The sequence below is a fragment of the Castor canadensis genome, chromosome 1 (genome assembly GCF_047511655.1).
Source record: "Castor canadensis chromosome 1, mCasCan1.hap1v2, whole genome shotgun sequence".
Classification (NCBI taxonomy): Eukaryota; Metazoa; Chordata; class Mammalia; order Rodentia; family Castoridae; genus Castor; species Castor canadensis.
The window spans coordinates 142,082,916-142,088,915 of record NC_133386.1 but is presented as its reverse complement, the minus strand read 5'-3'; the positions used below and the strand labels follow the sequence as shown (position 1 = coordinate 142,088,915).

The following is a 6,000-nucleotide window of genomic DNA, read 5'->3' as shown; positions in this document are numbered from 1 at the left end:
GCTCTATTTTCATACTTGAATACCAGATACGTCCACCATATTTGTCCAACTTCACCCTTTCTTTATGCCTCCCCTACTCCTACTCATACTCACCCCCAGGAAGGACCTGTTTTACCTTCTTGTCCTTCATTCTGTTTTTTAAGGCTTTAGGTTAATTTTTTTTCTTCATTTTTTACGAAGCTCCAGAAGTATGGTTGCCCTGTGCTGGGGAACTATACAGTCTTCAAATCAAGTGAAAGGAATGAATAGTTCTGCTCTCATCTCTCCATTGGTACCAACTCCCAGCTGTATTATCTCAGAAAAGCAAAGAAAGCTGGGATCCAGTTGTGCCCAAATAGATTGTGCAAAATGAAGTACCACCTGGGATTCTTCTCAATTTTCCTTACTTAGCCTTGTAATAAGATGAAGGCTTTCATTTCTTTTTCTGTCTTCCACCTTTTGGTATATGGTACTAACTGTTCAGGGCTCTATTTTCCCTACAAAACAACTGTGTAAGTTCAGTTCAGAAAATCATACATGCTAATGAAGAATTAGTGGTAAAATACTGACCAATCCAAGTCTTTATTTTATAGAAAAGTAATCAGAGATCCAAGGAATTTGAACCACTGTTTTGGTTAACAGGGCCACAATCTCTTATCCATTTTTCTGGTGGGACTAGGATTTGAACTCAGAGCTTTGCAGACTGGTGCTGTACTGCTTGAGCCACACCTCCAGTGCCTATTTTCTTGAAAGCCATAGAAATTTGAAAACTGAAGATTTTTGTCAGCATAATCTGACCTAAAGTCAAATGTGACACAAACAAATGAGGATATTTATAATATTTATTCATTCTACATAATTAAATGTCTATATATTCCCTACAGAAATACATGCCTATATGACTACAAGGAAGTAGACAAGATATCAATGCTATAATATTTATTATCAAAAGTATGATCATTTAACTTTTCTAAAATCTGGGAAATTATTTCTCAAAACATGTGGCCCAAGGATTTTAGACAATTGAATGTAGAACACTGTAAGGAAGATTAAACATATTGATGGACATAGATGCTAACATATTGCATAGAATATTACTAAAAATAAGTAACTAGAAAAAAAGCTGGGTTACAGTTTATAGGTATCTGAAATTGTTATCTACTGAAAACTGTGATCATAAAAAAAAATAATGATTCTTCAAAGGGGTGTGGCAACTAAAACTATAGAGTAATACAATTTGAAATTGTCTAAGTTACCAGCAGAGTCTTCAGAGTTCACCTGTGGATTCCATTCTTTGTTATTCTGGTCATCATCAGACAACCAGGCAAAGAGGACAATTTTTATTGTCATGCAAATCCTCACTATCTCTCCTCAATCTCTTCTTTTCCATGTACATCTGAATCATATGCATAATGGGATGAGCTTCTAGTAATTTAAATAAGGCTTAGTGGTCAAACAAGCTTAATAGTTAAAAATAATGTGTATATGAATACACACATGCATAAACACAATTTTTACAACATTTACTGAATATTTATTATATAAAATGTACTAGTCAAGACACATATTAAGAGGCTGTAGCTCAGCCTCTTTGCTCTCTTCTGTATGTAATAAAGGTGTCATTTAGTGCCAATGCAAGAATAATGCTCCAATTCAAAACCCATGTGTCCATTTCTATGCTGTGTGACCTTTTAAAAATAAAAAACAGATTTGGAGTGATGATTACCAAGTGGTACAATGTACCCAGTATAAGGAAATATATCTAAAAAAATAAATAAAAAAGAATATACATTTGGTCTTCATGGTACCCCTAAACAAACTTAACCTCAGTTTAATCATAAACCTGAGGACTAGAAAGTTAAACGTGTTTAAAGTAGCAATTATTTTTGCTCTTTTGACAGTTATTTTATGGGCTTTAATATCATCTGTCAGTGGAACAGTGATGCAGCTGATTAATGTGGTTAGAATGCTGAAATTCTAACTTCAGAACTGACTGACACTTTAAATTGGTACTAATTTTTAAATTCTTTTTATACAAGAGAACCAAAGTTCAAAGTAAGTAACTTTCCCTGGTCATACACTAGAATATGACTTAGCCAGTATTTTTATTCTATCATATATGTCCCCAGAACCACATTGCTTCTATTCCTCCCCAGCACCACTAACTCTGCCATTCACATTTCCGTCAGAATATGCCATCAATAATACCACAGAATAATGTCACCTGAAGCCCAGGTCTATGATTGGAGTAATCACAAGTCTTGTACATGTTATAATGAAAATAAAACAAAAGATTATTGGTGTCCTAAAAGATCACCCACAAACTTCGAAGAAAACCTGCAGAGTTTATATTCCTTTCCTTGTGTCTCCATTTCTGTTTTTTTTTATTGCATAGATTATTCTTCTCCCATATCTGATGTCCATTTTTTTTTTATTTGACAGGACTGGAGTTTGAACTCAGGGGTTTATACTTTCAAACAGAAACTCTACTACTTGAACCACCTCTAGTCCTCTAATATCATTTTATAGTATGTCTTACATGAAGGAGGGTGAATATGGTTGAGGTGCTTTCCATACATGTGATTTTATTTTAAGGAGCGTGGGGAGAAGGAAGAATAATGGAGGGAATGAACCAAACCAGTTTACAATATATGTATAAATGGAAATATCATAAGAAAATCCCCTGTGTAACTATCATGCACTAATAAAAGCCTTTAAAAAATAAAGTGCCCCTCACCATCACCCACCCTTCATGAGTATTTGTCATTCACATGGATTGCTCTGGCATGGATCTGTGTCAGGCATGTTTTAGAATTAATCTTCTTTTTCTCAATCCAATGCATCAAATTCCCATAAAGATTTGAAGAATGTCAGCTATGTGGCAAAAGAATTGCCTTAGGTGAACAAAGAAGATCCATAGATGCAAACATCTTAACCTTTTATTCTAATATTTTTAAAGATCCTCTTGCCAATTTAAGACACGGCCAAATTGACTGACCATTTGGGTTTTACATATTTAACAGTAATTTTAAAAAAGCATCGTCCAGATATTTTCATCCTATAATAGACTTAGGATATTCAACAATTAGATATTTTCATCCTATAATAGACTTAGGATATTCAACAATTAGTAAAAATAGAAAGTAGTAAAACTGTACTGTACATGGTTGGTATACTGGACCACAGTAGAATCAAGATGTGAATGGACAGTAATTTCTTAAGTCCAAATAATACCTGAGAAAATGAATTCTTTTTTAACAGGATTGAGTAGTTTTTATTTATCATACATTAATAATATAAGATTCCATTGTGTATAGATGCAGCATACTTCCATCGTCTAGTCAGTATTCTTTAGAAAATAAGGTCTTTATCTACCTTTTGTCTGAGAAAGGGAGTGGGAAGTTTGGGATTCATCTTTCAATCACAAGTCTTATATCCATGTACAGATCCATGCTTATATTTATAAACACACACACACGTACATCCTACCCTGTGTTTTATCTCCTGTCATACCTTTTCACCAAAACGTCCCTTGGCTTTTATACACATTCAATTGGAACTATTAATTTGTAAATATTCTTCTATTTTTACTAAGGACCATATATACATTTTAGTATGAAAACAGTAAATTATCTGCTGCAATGGTACACTTGCTAATATAAAGTAAAATGGCTAATATTTAACCAGTGATCCTCAGGAAACAGAATATAATTCACTATGTACTAAGCATATATAAGAACCTAGCACAGTTAGGCTTTGCCAATAGTTCAGGTTAGAAATTTGGAAGTGTGGAATTTTGCCCATAGTTAGAGTTTGAATGATGGATCGATTGTCAGATAAGTATCAATTTAATTCATTTTCTTATCTTTAATGGCCAGCAAAAGGCTTAGCATCCTGTCAGTGGTTAATCAATGTGGGAAAGGGCATATGTACTATGTTGCTTGAAATCTATTTTGCTTAAATTTATTCCTACTTACATAAGTGACAAACCTCAATTTCATATCAATTTTCTTCAGAGATATGACTAGTGAAATATTTGTAGTTTGCATCTAATTTTATTTTGATAGGAAGTAATAGATGGTGAGCAAAATCAGAGCTCAGATTTACTCTGTTTGACTTTGAATCAAGTGGATTCTAGTGTAAGAGACTGAAAGACTGTGGGACCTACTTTTTCCATTTGTAGGACTGAGAGTGTGGTTATGGGTAGAAATCTTTTCAATAGGTTATTGTAAGGAGTTTATAAATTTATATATGTAAAGTACTAGGATATATATTAAAAAGTTATTTAATGTTAACTACTTTTTTGAGATGCGAGCACTACTTCTTTGATAGAAGAAGTGTAATTTATGTACATTTTCCCATCATGTCATTGTTTCACATAGGGAAATCTTACTATCAAATCTCCTTCAGCCTCGGTGGTGCTCCTGAATCCTCATCGTTGTGGTCTTCATAAAGGGTAGTAGGCTTAGATTATGGAAAGGTCCCTTCTTTTCATAATCACACCAGTCCCCAAGATGTGTGATATGTTCTGACTGGAATCCCAGGTCTGGAAGATTTGTATATCTGGATATGCATTCCTATTTGCACTATGTACATTGTGACTGTCATAGGCAACATCTTCCTTATTCTCCTGATTGTGACTGAGCGCAGTCTCCATGTGCCCATGAATCTCTTTCTTTTCATGCTGGCCTTCGCAGATGACTGCTCTCCACAGCCACAGCACCCAAGGTGCTGTCCATCTTCTGGTTCAATTCCACAGATATATTCTTTGGTGGCTGTGTGTCCCAAATGTTCTTCATACATTTCATCTTTGTGGCAGAATCTGCCATTCTCCTTGCCATGGCATTTGACTGTTATGTAGCCATCTGTTACCCACCAAGATACACAACAGTCCTCACCTCCTCAGTCATTGGGAAGATTGGGATAGCAGCAGTGGTCAGGAGCTTTTTCATCTGGTTTGCCTTCATCCTCCTGGTGTATTGACTTCTGTATTGTGGGAAAAACCTCATCCCCATTCCTACTGTGAGTACATGGGCATTGCCAGGTTGGCATGTGACAATATCATGTCAACATTATATCTGGTCTGATTGTGACCCTACTTTCTACAGGACTGGATGTAATATTCATCATTTAGTCCCACAAAGACTATATTTTCAGGGATCATTTCTATAGTTCATCATTTTGTCCTACACAATGATACTTTGCACAGTTTTTCAGATACCTTCCTGGGCTTCCAGATAGAAAGCCCTTAATACTTGAGGTTCCCATATCTGTGTCATCCTTATGTTTTATACTCCAACATTCTTTTCATTTTTTGCACATCTCTTTGGGGGAAAAACCATCCCTCGTCATATATACATTTTAGTGACCAAGCTGTATGTGGTGGTGCCTCCTATGATCAACCTTATCATTTATGGGGTTAAGACCAAACAAATTAAAGATCAAGTCATTTTGCTCTTTTCTCCTATGAGTGCATGCTGATAAAATGAGAGATAATTCTAAATATTGTGTATTTCTAAATAAAACTTTCTTTCTCTCTCCACGTCTATCTCTTTCTCTTTAAAAGTCTGTTTCAAGTGAGGAACAAGAATAAATGAAATTAACAAAACACTTTAAACACATTTAAAATGATAATATCTGCAAAAGTTTTCACTGGAGTAGCTTAGTGTACTGAAAGATTTTTGAGAAAAAAACCCCATTAAAATAATGAGCTTTAAAGAGTGTATAATAGAGCGGATGACTTTGATCAAAATATATTATATACCTCTGCGGAAGTATCTCAATAAAACCACTCATTCAACTAATTTTTACTACCAATAATGCTTTAAAACAATGACGTTTTATTAGCATGAATTTTAACTTATGTTAAGGATACATGAAGATAACTGTATTTTAGGGCTAATAAAATGACCTTTCCTTTGTAGATTTAGGAAATAAGAGGGTAGAGTCTTAACATTTTTATACTCAGTCTGAATTTCTGTCAAAATATAAAATATTTCTATGTTGACCAGCAAATATGTA

General features: G+C 34.4%; 1 pseudogene; it reads left to right on the top strand.

Annotated features, from left to right (window-relative positions):
- The first annotated feature begins 4,462 nt into the window (after window positions 1-4,462).
- LOC109674746 (olfactory receptor 52Z1P-like) lies at window positions 4,463-5,460 on the top strand (annotated as a pseudogene).
- The last annotated feature ends 540 nt before the right edge of the window (window positions 5,461-6,000 follow it).